Raw genomic sequence first — 18254 nt, forward strand, 5'->3', positions numbered from 1 at the left:
CTACGTCAAAGGTATGGTTTAAATACAAGTTGATGGAATAGGGGTAAGGGGACAACAGAATGGGAGGCACAAACATGACTAGAAAATGCCTGGGATATCAGGTAGTGGGGAGGTGATAAGCAAAGAGAACAGGATAGGGGAGGGGAAGAGTTGTTCTGGAATTGAGGGTGCTTTGTGAACACACACAGATAAGTTCAAGGTGGGGTCTTCAATGCATAGTCTTCTTTGATCACTTTTCTGGCTGGTCACTGCCTGTATCTTGTCTCCTATCTCACATCCTGCTAGCTCCATCTTAACTCAAGCACTCTCTTCTACTTCATCAGAAAAAACGACAGATAGACACACAGAGACAGAGACAGATAAAAAGACAGAGACAGAGTTAGAGAAAACTTTACTTGAGTTTTACAATTCTGGCATTTTGCCAGAGTAGTTCTCTGGTTGGAAGCTCAGAACTGAAAAAGAAAATTCTTGATTCATGTTCATGGTTCTTAGGGCAGAAAAATATAGTAGGATCTCTTTAGGCAACCAGTGACTGAGAACCGAGGACTGTGGCTTGCATAGCTGAGCTGGTTTTTGAGAAAGGAGGACCTTCACTACTTTCCTTTCTTTTTCCCCATGCTGGAATCAATCAATCAATCAATAAGAATTTATTGAGCACTAATTATATACTGGGCACTGTGCTGGATGCAAGGGATGAGAGGACAAAACAAAACTAGTCCCTCTACTCATTGTGCTAACTCTCTTCCAGCAAGAAGGAGCTCAGGCAGTGACTAGCATGGCAGAGGACTGACTAGCTGAGCAGCTATGTATGGGTGGTATCATTTTCTTCCTATTGTCTCCCAAGGATTGGGGACTGATTTGAAAGGACTTCTAGGGAGAGGAGGGGAGGAGGGGTGGTTTGGACTAGAAAGTCTTGCCCAAAGGGAAAAGGGACTCTCCTAATAAAAGGGGAAGAGGGCTCATTTAGTTCCATAAATTGCTATGCCACTACACATGGGAAATAATTCTGCCAGGTTATCTAAGTTTGTATTTAAAAATAGATGACATTTGTGCAGGCATATAAAAACTACAAGATTGTGGCCCTGTGCATGTTGTTTAGTTGTTTTCCAGTTATGTACAACTCTTTGTGACCCCACTTGGGGTTTTCTTGGTAGATACTGGAGTGGTTTGCCATTTTCTTCTTCAACTCATTTGACAGATGAGGAAACTGAGGCAAATAGGGTTAAGTGACTTGCCCAGGGTCACACAGCTAGTAAGTTTCTGAGGCTAGATTTGAGCTCAGGAAGATGAGTCTTCCTGACTCCAGGCCTGCCACTCTTTCTCCTGGGCCACCTAGCAGTGAGAAATAAATCATAGATTTAGAAGAGGTTGTTTTCAAAACAGAGACTTGTTTGTGGTTTTGTCAAGATAGCTCGAGCATATATATAACTTTTCCTCTGACTGTTCTGACTGACTACTGAATGTTTCCTTCTTGGGCTCTCTGCCTCTGTTTTCTCACTACCCAATCCTCTTCTAAAGCAAGTGCCAGGAGCCTAAGGGAGATGACTGGGAAGAGTGAGGGGAGCAGGTGTTAGAAGGTCTTTGATTCGAAGTTTGGCTTTGGAAACAGAACTGCCTGGCAGTCAGAAGTTAGTATTAGCCTCAGGCTCTGAGATAAGTCCAGACTCTTTCTACTTCTATGCGTGCCTGATCCCCCAGTTCCTTACTCTCTCTGCTGCCTCTAGGTGTAGTGCTAGAGGTAGGGGATGGTTGTGTGCAGGTAGCTAGAGGAAATCCATCCTTGGGGCCGCTACCATCCGTCTGAGAGAGCACAAATGCCTCACATAGTTTATTGCCCCCCCCCCCCCCATGCTCATATTCTTTAGTTTCCTGTAAATCTCAGCTCAAAAATATTGTTTGGGCTAAGGGCAGCTAAGTGGTGCAGTGGAAAGAGCAGTGAGCCTGCAGTCAGGACGACTCCTCTTCCTGAGTTTAAATACGGTCTGAAGACACTTACTAGTTGTGTGACCGTGGGCAAGTCACTTAACCCTGTTTACCTCAGTTTACACATCTCTCAGATGAGCAGGTGAATGAAATGGCAAACCACTCCAGTATTCTTGTCAAGAAAATCTCGAATAGGGTTTTTCTTGCCTCTTGGCTTCCTTTAAATCCCAGTGAAAACAATCACTTTCTACAGAAAGCTTTTCCAAATCCCCCTTAATCCTGGTTCTAATTCCCTCTGTTGCTTAATTCCAATTAATTTTCATATAGCTTGATTGTTCATAGTTATTTGTATGCTGTTACTCCCATCAGACTGTGAACTCCTTGTAGGAAGGACTGGCATTTGCCTTTATTTGTCTCCTCTGGTCTTAGCACAGTGCCTGGCACAAGGTGCTTAAAAGTATTCCTTGACTGACAAGGAACTGTCAGTCTGAAGGCAAGACCAAGTCTTGCCTAATTGACTCCCTCACCTCAATTGTTAGTACTTTCCCCACCCCACCCCCACTACTTTCTATTTATTATGTGACATTTATATGGTATGGACTTGTTTATTGAGGCATATGGGTGTGGCATTAGGATAGTTAGGTTAGAGTTCTATTAGGATAGAGTTTATAACTCATAAATTTAGAACTACAGGCAACTTAGAGACCAGCTAGTCCAACCCTCTCATTTTATAGATGAAGAAACTGAGTGTTTCAGAGACTTGCAGAGTGCCAAGTAATTACAAAGTGTCTGAGGCTGTGTTTGAATTTAGGACTTCCTGAATCCAAGTCCAGTGCCCCACCCACTATAAGATCCTGACTTTCAGTTCACTGGATCCATGATCTAATCAATGTGGTTGTGCCTTCTAGCAATTCAAATTGTAACCCATGCGTGACTTCTTATCTAGTGATGTCTCCCATAGATTCTACTCCATGGGAACTCCACCCAATATGCTGGAGGTCTTTCTCTAAGACTTTTCATTGGTAGGTACCAATGCAGCCCTCAGCTTGTCCATCCTCTCACCCTCATAACTGAGCTACTTCCTTTTCTGATTATTCATTTCCTGCATAATATCTCTTAGGCTACTCTCTAACCTGTATCTTCCTATCATTATTTGAAATGTGCTGCAGCATTCCCTATGTCTCTCTCTGTAGACTTCCAGGCCACCAACAACTTGGATTTTTTTGTCCTTAAGGAAGAAAAAGAACCAAGAAACATAAATTTGTCTGTTCCCACCAAAGACCTCAAGTCCCAAGGTGGTACTTGGTGAGATCATATGAGGAAACTTTTAATGAATAGGCATTTGTTTAGCTTCTACTGGGTACAGGCCATGACACTGGCCATAGTGGTGAAATAAAAAGGAAGTGTGAGACATTCTACCCTGGGCAGCTACTCATGGGACTACTGAAGTTGTGTCTCAAAGGATGAAAATGACTCAGACGAAAACTCCCTCTTTTCAAAGAGCTTGCATTCTAATTTGGGAGACTGAACAAAGGGGAAATAATTTAATCAATTTATGAAGCAACATTGCAACAAGTGCACAATGTGGCACAAACTAACCCCATCTATGCAGAGAGAATACAAAGAAAAAGAATAATCTGTTGAGTAGAATTAATTCAAGAAGATTTAGGTGAAGAGGTGAGCTTTGAGTTTTCCAAAAATGAATTGGTGGGAAGAGAGCAAAGATACTCCAGGGGCAAAGTTATGGGATGAAGAAAATAACCCTTTGTACACAGTAAACTTAGGAAAATCACGAAGAAGATATAGGATTGAGAGATGGAAGAAAGGAGGGGTTAGTCAAGTGCTGCTAGAAGACTTAGAGAAAATGATGAGTGAAAGTAGGCCCTTGGGTCTAGGGAGGAAGCCATTGGTAAGGTAAGAAAACAATTTCAATAGAAGGGTGGGGATACAAGCCAGATTGCTGGGGGTTACTCAGGAAATGGTTACACAGAAATGGCTGTAGAAATCAGACAATACAACTCTTTATTTTACTGAACTGGAAACTAAGGGCTAGAGAAGCCAAATGACCTGTCCAAGGTCTCAAAACAGTAGTTGGAGGGAATTGAAATCAGGTCCTCTGCCTTAGAATTTAGTGCTCTTTCCAGAACACCATGATGCCTCTAAGTCAATAAAACAATAGGGAAGTTCTTGAGATGGAAATTTAAAGTATCTGAGAGTAATTTTTCTGACAGCTGTGTATATCTATTCAACAAGTACCATATTTATGGAGTACCTACTATGTGCCCAGCATTGGCCTAGGCACGTAGCCCAGTAAGGAAGCGGGGGGTTGTGGGGCAAGTAGAGGGAATAAAAAAAACAAGATCCTAGAGAAATGATACCAATCTCCCTGAACAGATTAGAAAAAAATCGGGGGGGGGGCATTATGGGTTGGGAGATTGGAGAGACAACTGGTCTCTGAATTGTGTTGCAGGCTTTCAGAGAAGGAAATTATCAATGGGGACTAGAAATGAGGCTTCCTGAAGAAATTAGGTCTTGAAGGAGACCTTGAAGGATGAGTAGAATTTGTGTGAGCAAACAGAAAAGAGTAGAAGGAAGTTCAGAAGAAGACAAAGACAAGCAAGACAGCTTTGGAATGAACACGTTAAATTTAATACTCACTTTAAAAAAGCATTCTAGGGGCAGCTAGGTGGCGCAATGGATGGAGCACTGGCTCTGGAGTCAGGAGGACATGAGTTCAAATCAGGCCTCAGACACTTAAGACTTACTAGCTGTGTGACCTTGGGCAAGTCACTTAACCCCATTGCCTAGCCCCACCTCCCCCCAAAAAAAGCAAACCACACATAAAGGGAATTTATAGTTTTATGTACAATCCTATCTTTCTATTCTTCTTTGGACATGGATATGCTCATGTTTGTTGGCTTTTGTCAAGTTCATAACAGCAGCCACAACAAAGCGCATTAAAAATGTTTACAGGCAGAGGGGACGAGAGGAGGTATTTCAAAAAGAAGAAAGAACGTGAGCAGAATCCGAAGTGTCAGGGTTGGAAGGGACTTTAGAGGCTACGGAATCCAACCCACACCTGACCAAATATCTCTTCTATAACACTCTTAACAAAAGATCATCTAGTGTTTGTTTGACGCCTTCTGGTGATGGAGAACTTACTACCTTACAAAGCAGCTCATTCAACTTTCCAGACAGCTCTAATCATGAAGAGCACTTTCCTTAAACCCAGTCTATATCTGCTTCCTTCCTAGCTACTGTTGTTCCTTAGCCTTGACCTCTGGGACTAAGTATAAATGAGTCTAATCCCTTTTTCATGTGACAACCTTTCAAATCCAAAGTATCTTGACTCTTAGGTCCTCTTTTCTCCAGGTTAAATGTCCTCATTTCCTCCAGCTGATTTTCATATGCTAAGATAGGACTGGAAGAATCAGCAAAAGAGAAAAACCAATCAACAAGTATCTATTAAGTGCTTCCTATGTGCCAGGTGCTGTACTAGGTTTGGGGGAAGGCAATATCCAATAATAATCATTGAAATGATGTAGCATTTTAGAGTATGCAAAGCACTTTACACTTACTTGAGACCCACAATAACCTCTTCTTATTCCCATTTTATAGATGGGCAAACTGAGGCTCAGAGAGGTTCAGGGAGTTGCCTATCATTATACAAGTAGTTGTCAAACCCCAAATTTAAACAGTCCGTTCTAAGAAAGAGACAAATGAAGTTAGGGTGCATCACCATTTTAATTTTTCTCAAACTGGGTTGACATGCATCGCATGGGAGTTCAGACCAATACTGGGCCTCCCTAAGGGGGCCAGTTTAGAACTGGCTCAATTGGGATTTGGGGGTACAGCCTTAAATGCCCTTTGAAGAGTAGGTGTTCCCAAGGGATGCCAATTAACTCTGGGAGGTGGGCTATATTAAAATGAAAGTCTTTGAGTACATGACTTAGGTCACATAATCCTGGTCAAAAAGACGTCAATTTCCATATTTTAACATTTTCCCAGACCTGTCAGGTCAATACAATGAGCAGGAATCTACCCATTTAGATTAGATCTTAAATTCCTTCTGAAGGAGAAACTCAACTTGGAACAGAGAAGGATGGGGAAGCTCTGAGTCTCCAAGATAATGGTTACTAAGAAAAATAATTTTTCACATAGTAAATGACAAAGGTAGAATTTGAACCAGGGTCTCCCTGATCCTAAGTACAGCATTCTATCTACTATATCATACTAGAGTAAACAGAAAAACACTAAAAATAATAATGGTAGGTGATATTGATGATGATAGCTAACATTCATATAGCACCTACTTTTTGCTAGGCACTGTGCTAAGCACTTTATAAATATTATCTCATTCAATCTTCACAACATAAGAGAATCAAGGTAGTATAGTATGATTGAAGCCAAGGGAAAAGATTTCCATGAAGAAGGGGGGAGATAGTCAAGTGCTGCTAGAAGGCTTAGAGAAAATGAGGACTGAGAGAAAGCCCACTGGGTCTGGGGAGGAAGCCATTGGTTAGGTATGCAAACAATTTCACTAAAAGGGTGGGGATTCAAGCCGGGTTGCTGGGGGTTATTCAGGAAGTGCTAGTGAGACAACAGTGTTAGTGGTTGTCAACCACTCACTCAAAAATTGGATAGTAAAAGGAGGACAAGAAATAGGAGAGGAGCTAGTCAAAATTAGCAAGGGTTTTCAATGGAGGTAAAAGGAAGGGAGTAAATGTTTTCAAACAGGAGTGAAATCAATGAGGAGGAAAAGGGGGGAAAAATCTGTAATCAAAGTCCCTCAGGAGCTGGGAAGAGATGGGGCTTATGGTATGGGAAAGGAAGGTAGCTTCAAAGGAAGGACCTCTGTTTCTCTCAGACTAGAGGAAAGCATTAGAGGGATGATACAAAGACAGAGATATGTCTGGGAGAGAAGGAAAGCTCATGGCAAGCAGTGAGACAAAGGGCAATATTGGCTCTTGAGGAGAGTAATGCCTCCTTCTCTCCACTCCACAAGCACTCCCCGAGATCAGGTCCTCACCAGGCTTTGCCTGGACTATTGCAGTTCACCTCCTGACAGGTCTCCCTTCCTCACTCTGTCCTCTTCACTCTTCCCTCTCCCCTCTTTCCCCCTCTTCACTCCATCCTCTCCACAGACCCAAAGTAATTTTCCTAAAGTGTAAGTCTCACTGTATCATACACCCCCACACCCAATATACTCCAGAGACTCTCTATCACCTCCAGGCTCAAATACAGACTCCTTTGCTCTGCTTTTTAAGCTCCTTCACAACAAGGCCCCTTCCCTGTCTTCTTATACATTCCTCCCACCCACCCATTCCAGATCCAGCCATCCTCACCTAATCTGCCAATCCCTATACCCGACCTTCCATTTCTTGCCTTCCACGTCCTGGCAATGACTGTCTTCCAAACTTCAAATGCTCTCCCTCCTGACTTCTGCCTCTTTCACTCCTGAGTTCCCTTTGAGACTCAGCTCAACTGTCACCATCTGCAGGAGGTCTGTCTTGGTCCACCTAGCTACGTGTCTTTTCCTCTAGGTTCACCTTATGTCTACTTTGTATGTATTTTGATTTTATATATAACACATACACACATACATATACACACATGTATGTATGTATGTGGTCTTCTCCTCTACCTTAGAATGTAAACTCTCTGAGGGCAAGGACTGTCTATCTTTGTATTCTCAGTGCCTGGCCCAGTGCCTGGCATATAGTTGGTGCTTAATAAATGCTTATTGTTTGTTTGATTAAAAGGTGGAATTTGTAACTTAATAAAAGGAATGAGGAAGTTTAGTCTGGAGAAAAAAGAAATAGGGGAACAAGATAGCTGCTTTGCAGAAGGTGAGATGATCATTGTAAGGAGTGCCCAGGAAATGAACAAAAGAGGAATGAAAAGACTGATGGAATGATGGGGAGGGCCAGGCTGCCACTAAATAGTGGGAGTTACCAAAGGCCTTCTCTCCACCATTCTGCATATTCTGTTGCAATGCTCTCAAGTCTCTCAACCAGTAAGGGGGAAGAAAACCAACCACATCAGCTTTACACAGTTCAGCAGGATATGGAGTGACTTAGCTACCTACTGACTCTGTTTTGACTCACTTGCCTCGAAAGTAATACCGAGAGCTGCTCATTTCTTACTCAAGACTTCACTTCCCTTCTCAACTCTCCTCCAAAGGGGAGAGCTGGGATACTGTTCTAGTGGGGCTTCCTTTCCTAGTTAAGCATACTTGTGTACCACATAATCTTACATTTGCCTGTATGCACATGACCTCTTAGTGTGTCTCACACAATCCCATCCCAAAGCTAAAGCAAGACCCTAGGATGAAGAGTGGGTCCAGAACCTATATGAATATTCTACTCCACAGGTAGATCCTCTTGGGGTGATTTCAGTTGATATCTTCAGGAATAAAAACAACTTTTAGTGTAGTGGATAGATCACTGGCCCTGAAGTCAGAAGAACCTGAGTTCAAATCCGGTCTCAGACCAAACACTTGACACTTATTAGCTGTGTGACCCTGGGCAAGTCACTTAACCCCAATTGCCTAAAAAACAAAAAAAACAAAAAACCAAAAAACAGCTCTTAGAGCTATATACAGGGTGTCCCAAAGGTCTTAGTGCAGTGATACCTTGTATAAGCAGGCAAAAGAGAAAGCCCATGTGTCTACCCTTTGAAAGAGACCCATTCTAGGGAAGCTTAAATTAACTCTGGAAAGAATGAGCATGAAGGTGGTTAAAACCCACTCCTTGACCACACTTAGAAACCTTGTCCTAATTAATAAGAGACAAGGGGTGATTTTGATTAGCTAGCAACAACAAGGAAGAGATAGGGGAGAAAAAATAGAAAGGCAATAGAAAGGCAGACACAGATTTCTTCACCAGTGGGAGGTAGGTAATATAGTGGAAAAGAACCCTGCATTCTTTTTTTTTTTTTTTTTGGTGAGGCAATTGGGGTTAAGTGACTTGCCCAGGGTCACACAGCTAGTGAGTGTTATGTGTCTGAGGCCAGATTTGAACTCAGGTCCTCCTGACTCCAGGTTTGGTGCTCTATCCACTATGCCACCTAGCTGCCCCAGAACCCTGCATTCTTCACATAAGTTCTGGGGTGTCCTAATTCTTGCCCTGGCCCTGATGATTCCCAGAGCTCTGCTAGTATATCTCCTGGGGATCTAGGGGTATCCCTGGGGGGCTGGGAGTTATTTTTCTAGTGCTATAGCTCCTAAGCTCCCACTGAAGTGCTTTCTGCCATGATTATGGGTTGATTATCAGTTAGTCAGTAGGACTCAATTAGTTATTGATACAGCAAGAACAATTGGTACAAACATCCCCTCAAAAATCTGACATACTTTCTCACCAATACATATACAGTCTAGGAAAAAAATAGGTTCCAGTATAGGGGCATATGAGCAAAAGGGTAACATAGCTCTTGCTAGGGCTTTTTGCTAGAATCCTTAAGATGCTCTCCATAAGGGAAACCAGGGTGTGCTAGCTGTGGGAGGCTTTTGATCATGGGAGTGACATAGTCAGAGCTATGCTTTAGGAAGATCATTTAGCAGCTGGGAGAAGGCTAGATCATACAAGGGTTGGACATAGGCATCACTTCCCTTCACAATCACCCATCAAATCCAATTCACCAAACATTTATGAAGTGCTTGTTATGTGTAAGAAAAAAATGAAAAATAGTCCCCCATTCTAAGAGAATTTACATATGCCAAAAACATAAGATTTTACCATATACTGTGTTTTGCATAGAATCAGGTAAATAAAGGCTCTCTCATTCATTCATTCATTTTGGTGCCTGCTTATGTTCAGTCTAGCACTTGGATATATCCTCTCTCAGTGTTCTCTAATTATTCCCTCTTTCAGTCCTATTTCCCCACCCATGAGCCTCTAAGCTCCTTAAGGACAATCATTGTGCCCCAAGTTTCTAGAATAACAATACTTGTCCTAGTACAATGTCCAGCACACACAGTCCTGGGTGCAGGTGGGAAGACACACAATACAGAATCTACAGAATCACTCAGGGAACAAAATGAGATGGCCAAGCCTGAATCTAAGAAGAACATTTTGAGGGTGGGGGCCTCTCCTCTGTCTCCCAGAACCCCTAGCTCTCTTCAGGGTTCAACTCAGATGCCTTTCCAAGTTCTAGTGGTTACTACTCCCTACCCCATGCCACTCCATCCCCAAATTTACTTTATACTTACTTTACTTAGATGTTGTATGAACTTTTCTGTGTATGTGTTGCTTTCACCAAGAGAACGCAAACTCCTTGAGAACAAGACCTGTTTCATTTGGTGGGATTTGTATGTTGATCACCTACCTAGCCCAGTGCCTGGAAGTAGGAGGGTTAGATAATAGTTAATAATAAATAGTAAAAACTTAATAAATCCTTGCTGAATGGAACTGAACTGAGCTGAATTGAAGTACAAAGTGATTTAGCAGATGCTGCCTTCAAGGAGTGAATGGCAGTCTTTTCTTTTTTTTTAATGTTCTTTTAATTTTTAAAATGAACAAACATTTATTTCTTGTGCCTCCGACCTCCTCCATGGGAGGGGGAGAGCAGAACCCCTGTGACAAATATGCACAGTCAATTATCACCTCTGCAGATAACCCCATTTGTTGTTGTTATTTTGTTGTTTGGTTGTTTTTAGTCATGCCTGCCTCTTTGTGACCCCATTTGGGGTTTTCTTGGCAAAGATACTGATACAAAAATCACTTATTTGCCATTTTCTTCTCCAGCCCATTTTACAGATGAGAAAACTGAGGCAAACAGGGTTAAGTGACTTGTCCAAGGTCACACAGCTACTAAGTATCTGAGGCCCAATTTGAACTCCTGACTCCAGGTCGGGTGCTCTATCCACTTCACCACCACCTAGCTGCCCCTCTTAGAATCCCCAGCTTCCTTGAAAGCTCAACTCAAAAGCTACCTCCTTCAGAAAATGTGTTGGGAAGCCCTCCAGTGGGATAAATGCTTGGCTCGGCTTCAGATGTTCATGCTCTCCTCCTGGCAATCACTTTGTATTTACTTTGGGTGTATTTTGTATCCACTTGTCTGTGTTATGTGTTACTTCCCTCACCACAAAATCCAAGGTTTCTAGAGCAGGGATCGTCATTTTTGGCATGGTGTTGCCTGGGCTTAGCCCAGTGCCTGGCACATGGTAGATGCTTGTTGAATGAACTAACATGTGAATGAATGAAAATGTTCTCTGGGTTTTCCCCTGCCTTTCCAGGGTGAAGGGCTCCTTCCTTAGGAAATCATCGGTGGAAACATTCCATCATTTAGCTGAGTCAGTTTAGATACACAAACTAGGCATCTTTCCTCATTCACTCTTTCTGACTTAAACTCCAGATTCAGACCTTGCTTAGAGGTATGAAAACGTCAGGTTGGAGTTGCCAGCCTGTACTGTTGTTCTGCTGCTACCCCAGTACCTGGGCTCACCTTATCAGTTACAATCTTGGCACTTAATTTATACCTCTCCTTGATACAAGGAATGTCCCTGGGAAGACGGAAAGAGCCTCTGCCAATGAGCACTTTAATTGCCAATTAATTTATACAATGATGAAATGGGGCGGGTACACCTGGTTCTTCAGGTAATTGCCAGGAAAGGCCATGATGGCAGCGGGAAGTGAAGTTGCAATCACACTTTAATAAGGCATGGAGGGTGTGGGAGCAACATCACCGAAAGTAGAGACAAACAGTGAAAAGGGGTATAGAGGCAGACAGCATGGCGCCTGGCAGTGTGGGCAGAGGATGGGGCAGGGGAGAGGCACAAAGAATCAATCACAGAACCCTAGATTGGAGTTGGCAGCTCTCCGCAGCATAGACTCAGATGGAGATGGAAAAGTACTGGGCTGGGGGAGGACAGGAGTGGGAGGGCAGGAGTTGGGACTCTTATTTTTATTATATTTTGGGGGGCAACTGACGACTCTAATCTGTGTTACCTTGAAGTTTGTTCATTAACAGAGCCAAATCATCTCAAAGTTATCAGTAGATCTTTTGATTTAACATATCCATGGCATCGCAAAATGATCAGCACCATTTGGTGTCTGGCTGATCTTACTGCAGACATCTGGAAGTCATCTGAGATTTACATATCGTAGGACCCAAAGGCCCTGACATCCAAGTTTAGATGGTTGATTCAGCACATATTACCAGGATGTGATTTTTGGTTAATATATGACATAGTTTGCAAATCATGCTCCTTTGATCTTTGGGACAGTCTGTATGTGACTCCTAGGTTCCCCTTTAGCAATCTTCCTTCTTGCCATTGGTACTCTGTATTGGCTATTTATAAACTTACTAATATTGCCCGGAAAAGAGGGGGGGTGTGGTTGGGGGACCAGTACATGATATAATTTTAATACAATCCCTAAGCTACTAGTATCTAGAATATTTTTTTCCCCTCTCATTTGATACCACTGAAGAGGTGGGGTTTTTTGGGGTGCTCCTAGATGCACAGAGGCACCCCAAGATCGCAGGAGGTTTTGGGGTGCTGGGAAAAAGCCCCAGATTGAGGCGTGGATCTGCCTGAGTGAATTCAACCCAAATATTCTTCCAGCCAGAGAAAAAGTTTATTAAAGATAAAGCATATAGGCCAGACTCCCAAGGAACCCAAACATCAGTGATCTAAATGGGGACTAAGGTGGTCAGTTGACTCTCTTAAGGAAGAGTGGGTGTGAGGCAGTCTCAGCCTCTAGGCTTGAGAACAACTCAGTGTCTGAATGGGGGAGGCCAGGTGAATCCCAAGCCAGGTGATGCCCGTAAAGATGGGCGGGGCGTGAGAGTCTCAACCTTTAGGGGCGTAAGAAATTCCCAGCATCAGAATTGGGCAAAGGTGAGTCTTAAGTACAGAAAGACTGTGGGAGGAATCTAGGAGTGGCCAAGCACTTTGGAGTGACGGGAGGCAGGGCCTAGGGAGATCTGGATGGGAGTGGCCAGCAAGCTGGGGTGAACAGAACTACGGGATCCTGGACCTCTTGGCGCCTAGCTAGGATTAAGGTTGGCCAGAGGAAGGGGGTTTGGTTGGGTCCCTTTGGAAGGTAATAAACAATGAGAATAGATAATGAAGGGAGCTGAAAGGGGGGAAGTTTGCTTTCAAATGGAGATAAAGAGAGCTTTCAAAGGGAAATAAGGCAGTTTCTAAAACTTGAAGGTTTTCCTGGGACTGGTAGACAAACTGAAGCCAGGTTCTTTTTGGGGCCAGGAAGGAAAGCACATTTGAATAAGATTTCAAAGAAAGAATCTAAAAGTTTTAAGGTTTTTCTGGGAATTGTAAACAAAGGAGCCAAATTCCTTTTGAAAAGGGGCAAAAGGGAAAAGGGGCAAAGGTAATCCTCTTCACCACCACCCTAAACCTCTGCCCTGAGGATTGCCTTGATTTGTTTCCCTGACCTATGATTGCTTTGGTATAGGAAGCTCCCAGCATGGAAATTCCCTCCACTGGTACAGATCAGCAACTCTTCTGTAAGTTAGTATCTTAAAGAATCATCTGGAGCAAGTTACCAAAAGATCGTTACCAAGCAGTAAAGTGACTTGCCCAGGGTCACATAGCTAGTATTTAAATCCAGGTCTTCCTGCTTCCAAAGATGATTCTGCCTCTCATTTAAAAATAAAAATTATTCTGATTGTTGACAAATTAACAAATATATCCAGTTTAAAGATACACATATGAATATATTATATATATTATGCACATGTATAATGCATATATACACACATATATATTCATTCTTTACTAAGGGTTTAAAGCAAAAATGCAAGGAAGGGGAAGAAAAAGGAGCTTTCTAGGAGGGATTTTACTTTGTTACTTTTCTGGGCCATCTCCTTGAGCTGAAAGTCAGTGAGACCTACTTCTCCAAATTAAACCAAAAGGGAGAAGTTGGTGGAAGGTCAGGACTAAGTCACTCAGTGGAATAAGAAGTCGTTCAGTAGTAATAAACATTTAGACTTATAAAATTGAAAATTGATTTTAATTCTATTTTAAAGACTTAATCGTGGGTTTATTACTCTCCCAGACCAGTGTGATTTAGGTTAAAGCTGGTCTTTAAAGAAAAAAAAAGAAAGTTTCAGAGATTGAAATTTACATTGCCTTTCAGCAGAGGGGAAGGAAGGAAGGAAGGAAGGAAGGAAGGAAGGAAAAAATCATTGTTGTTCATCTGGAAGTTTGGTCCCCAGTCGGCGGCTCCTTTTCTGTTCACAGAGGTTGCTGTTTGTCCTTTGTTCTCTAAGAGGACCACTAAATCAGGGACATGGTGCTGTGATATGCAAGCGAATTGATTTAAGTGAGGGATATAGGTCAGGACAAATGGAGATGGCCCAGATGCTCTCATCAATTGGCCCCCCATAGGTCCCAGGCTATGCCCTACTTGGTCACTGTTTGGGCTCTGATTGACTCAGAATAAATGTAAATAGCAATTGTATCTGTTTTGGTCAGAAACCCAGAGGGACTTCCCCTCCAGATATGTGTATATACATATATGTATATATACATATATTTTTTAAGGAGGGTATTCTTTGGCTCTTTTCTTATTAAGCCTTAATTACTGAATGGGTGCAGCCTCAGTCAAACAGAGACCTATTAAAGACCTTAGCTAGAAAAGGCCAAGGTTCCCCATTGCATCCTGGGCTATCTTCAGTTGTCCTGATCTATAGAATGTCACTGGACCCAGATGGCTCCAGAGGAGAAGGTGAGGCTGGTGACTTTTCACAGCCCTCCCTCATTTAAATTCAATTCACTTGCATGTAGTAGCATCACTTCCCTCATGTCCTGGTCCTCTTCAACAACAGAAGGACAAACAGCAGACCAGAGCAAGTTTAAAATCCTTACCTTTGTAACTCCACCCTTCATCCATCTACATCCCAGAGAAGTTACCTAAAGGCCAAGCTTTTGTCTTGTAATTACCTCCACTCAGGACTGAATTCTATTAGGAATTGCTTCTCCACCCTTGGTTGGTAACCTCAGCACTGCCCATTTATCCCAAGTTCCAGTTCCTTTGTAACCTTACCCATAATCCACTCAATTCAAATTCCATTTGATTCAATCAAAGTCCAAGTCTGAAGTCTAATCCTATCACCCGAGGATTATGCCAAACTCCCAAGAAGGAAGTAATGGGGAGGAGCTAAGGTGACTCAACCCACCTCCTCATTAAAATGTCTACCAATCAGGATTGTCATGATGGGATGTCAAGCCAACAAAAAAAAAAAACCAACCATTTATCTTGCTAGCGATTTTTCTCTATCATTTTGCTAATTTTTTAAAAAAGACTTTGTCAGCCCTCACTCTCTTCATAGCCTTCACTTTTTGTTCATTTTGGTCTGACAATCAACACCAAGAAAAATAGAGAGCCTCCACCAGCTAGTATTGCCTGGGCTATCCATATGTGGAACCATTGATCACAGTAAATGGAGAAAGTGAATGCTGTGGATAAGTTCACTTACCTTGGCAACATACTTTCTAGAGCTGCCCATATAGATGATGAGGTTGATGCATGCATTGCCAGAGCCAGTTCAGCATTTGGGAGGCTCTGAAAGAAAGTTAGGGAGAGAAGAGGTTTTGGGCTACATACCAAACTGAAAGTCTAGAGTGCCATCATGCTGACTCCACTGTTATATGCCTGTGAAACCTGGACCTATTAGCACCATGCCAGAAAACTGAAGCACTTCCATTTGAGTGGTCTTAAGATTCTAAAGATTACCTGGCAAGATAAGGTATCCAACACTGAGCTCCTCTCTGGAGTCGAACCACCAAGGATTCATATTACTGCAGAGAGCACAACTCTGCTGGGCTGGCCATGGAGCCCAAATGCTAGATGCATGCTTACCTAAAAGACTGTTTTACAGAGAACTTACACAAGGCAAGCACTCACATGGTGGTCAGAAGAAGTGGTACAAGGACACTCTCAAGGTCTCTCTGAAGAACTTTAGTATCAATTGTGAGACAGAGGAGAAGCTGGCACAGGACTGCCCAGCATGGCATGCTCACATCAAAGAAGGCACTGTATTCCACCAACAAAGCAGAATCATGGTAGCACAGAGGAAACACGAGCTGTGTAAATCCAGAGACATCTCCATCCCAAATGTTCTAACAGATGACCTTGAGCCTTCTGAACTCCTATTGGACTGATCAGCCACAGCCAAACAAACCTTACCCTGACCTCAAAATCACGATGTTATTGGTCCTCTTTGAAAACAAAGGTCAAGTAGCAATCTGTATAGTACCCCACCATCCACCCCCACCTCTGGGGACAGAGGAATAGATATTATTTTTAGTTCTAGAGTTGGGTCACAACTCCTAACACTGTAGATTATGAGCCCCCACCATTATGCTTCACATTAAGAATCAACCAGTAGACTCAATTAGTTCTTAGAAAGGCCTTTATTCAAATGGCACAGAAATAACAGTAGTTACAAAACATTTCCTGTGAAACCCTGGAGTGCACAGTCCCACAAACATGTATAGAATACGGAGAGGGGGAGAGAGTGGGCACAAGCTTAAAGCATAATTGTAGTGAGGCACCTGTGGTTGAGACAATTCTGTAATAGCAAGGTCTCGATGACTTCTCTCTCTGTAGTCCTTATGATCAATGTGTCTTTGGTGATGGATGGGTCACTCTCCTGCTAGGTTGTGTTGACCACCCACATGCTTAGATGGGTAACTTGGCTGGGTTTGCTCCTTGCTGGGCACCATATCTCTGCTGTATGGTCTGATCTGCCGGACACCCCAGACTAGTTCTTCAATAAGTAGTTGCAGCTTTGACCACCTCCAGCCTCAGGCTCAGGTGGGTTTTACTTACTGTATTTAGAAGCGGCAGAGATGCTTAACCTAAGATTGGCAGAAGCCTCTCCAGGTCTACTCTCTCAAAACTTTGACTCTGAGGCTTGTTAACTGCCAGGCTAGAGGTTAGAGAGGTATATCCTCTCCTGTTTAACAATCCTTCCCTCAGGCCAACTCTCTCAGCTACTGGGGGAATGCTGCTGTTTGTACTTCCTTCTTAAAGAGGCTCAAGACATCAGGGAGGTGATGTCATGATATGCAAGTGAATTGGATTTGAGTCAGGGAGGGCTGTGCAAAGTTACTAACCTTATTTTCTCCTCCAGAGCAATCTGGGTCCAGGGGCAAGATACAGATCAGGACAACTAGAAATAGACCCAGGTGCAGTGGGAACCTCGGCCTTTTCAGGCTAATGTCTTTAACAGGTCTCAGTTTGACTGCGTGTAGGAAAAGTGATTTCATAAAGGTGCCATTAATTGAGACAAGCGGACTTTCACCATACAGGTACAAGTAGATGTTTTTAGTGCTTTGGACTGGAAGGGCCCTGCCCCTGCTCATGAGCACTCCCTGGTGGTTTGACATCAAAGAACACCCTGACAAATGAACCCTTTTAAATACCCATTCCTAAAGGTATCTAGGCTTTGCTTTACTGTGAAGAGAGGAGACAAGAAAAAAACAAACAAATACCAGGGAGATAATTTTCTCAAAGGCACATAAGGCTTGTTGAAGGTGAAATTTTTGTTGGGACTTGAAGCCAAAGAATCTAGGAAATGGAGATGAGATGGGAGAGGAGGTGGGAGAATACAGGTGTGGGCATCAGCCAGTGAAATTTCCTGGAATCAGGAGACAGAATGTTTTGTGTGACAAACTGGAAAGTGTTTGAATAAAAGCCATTACAGATCCCCTTAGTTTCTAATGTCTTTGCTCTCCATCATCTTCAATTTATATCAAAGTATACCATTGGACATAGTTTTCTGTATATTGTCTTTCCCATTAGGCCACGAACTCCTTGAAAGCAGGAACTACTTTGTCCTTTGTCTCTTCAGCTCTTAGCACAGTGCCTGACACATAGTGGGTGCTTAAAATTCATTGACTGACTAGTCAGAGACTTTGAGAATCCAGCATCAACTCTATATTATAATGGAGTTTTAGAGTTCAATTTTTTTGTTTTGTTTTGGCAATTAGGATTAAGTGACTTGCCCAGGGTCACACAGCTAGACTAGTGTCAAGTGTCTGAAGCCAGATTTGAACTCAGGTCCTCCTGACTCTAGGGCCAGTGCTCTATACACTGCTCTACCTAGCTGCCCCTAGGGTTGGACTTTTGTGAAGCCACTTTGACAATACTATAAAATGTTTCAGAATGTCAAGATTAAGAAAAAGCTTTTAGATTTGACAATAAGGTTATTGGCGAAGCATTTAGTCACTATATGTTAGTGACCTTGGAAAAGGGAGTTTCAATAGAGTGATATGGTTAAAAGTCAGGTTCCAAGGAGTTTGTTGAAAGGAAAATTCTTCATTTGGGTTTTAATGGGGCAAACCTTATTATTGAGGCAAA

The sequence above is a fragment of the Vombatus ursinus genome, unplaced genomic scaffold (genome assembly GCF_900497805.2).
Source record: "Vombatus ursinus unplaced genomic scaffold, bare-nosed wombat genome assembly UNPS02014768.1, whole genome shotgun sequence".
In the NCBI taxonomy this organism is placed as follows: domain Eukaryota; kingdom Metazoa; phylum Chordata; class Mammalia; order Diprotodontia; family Vombatidae; genus Vombatus; species Vombatus ursinus.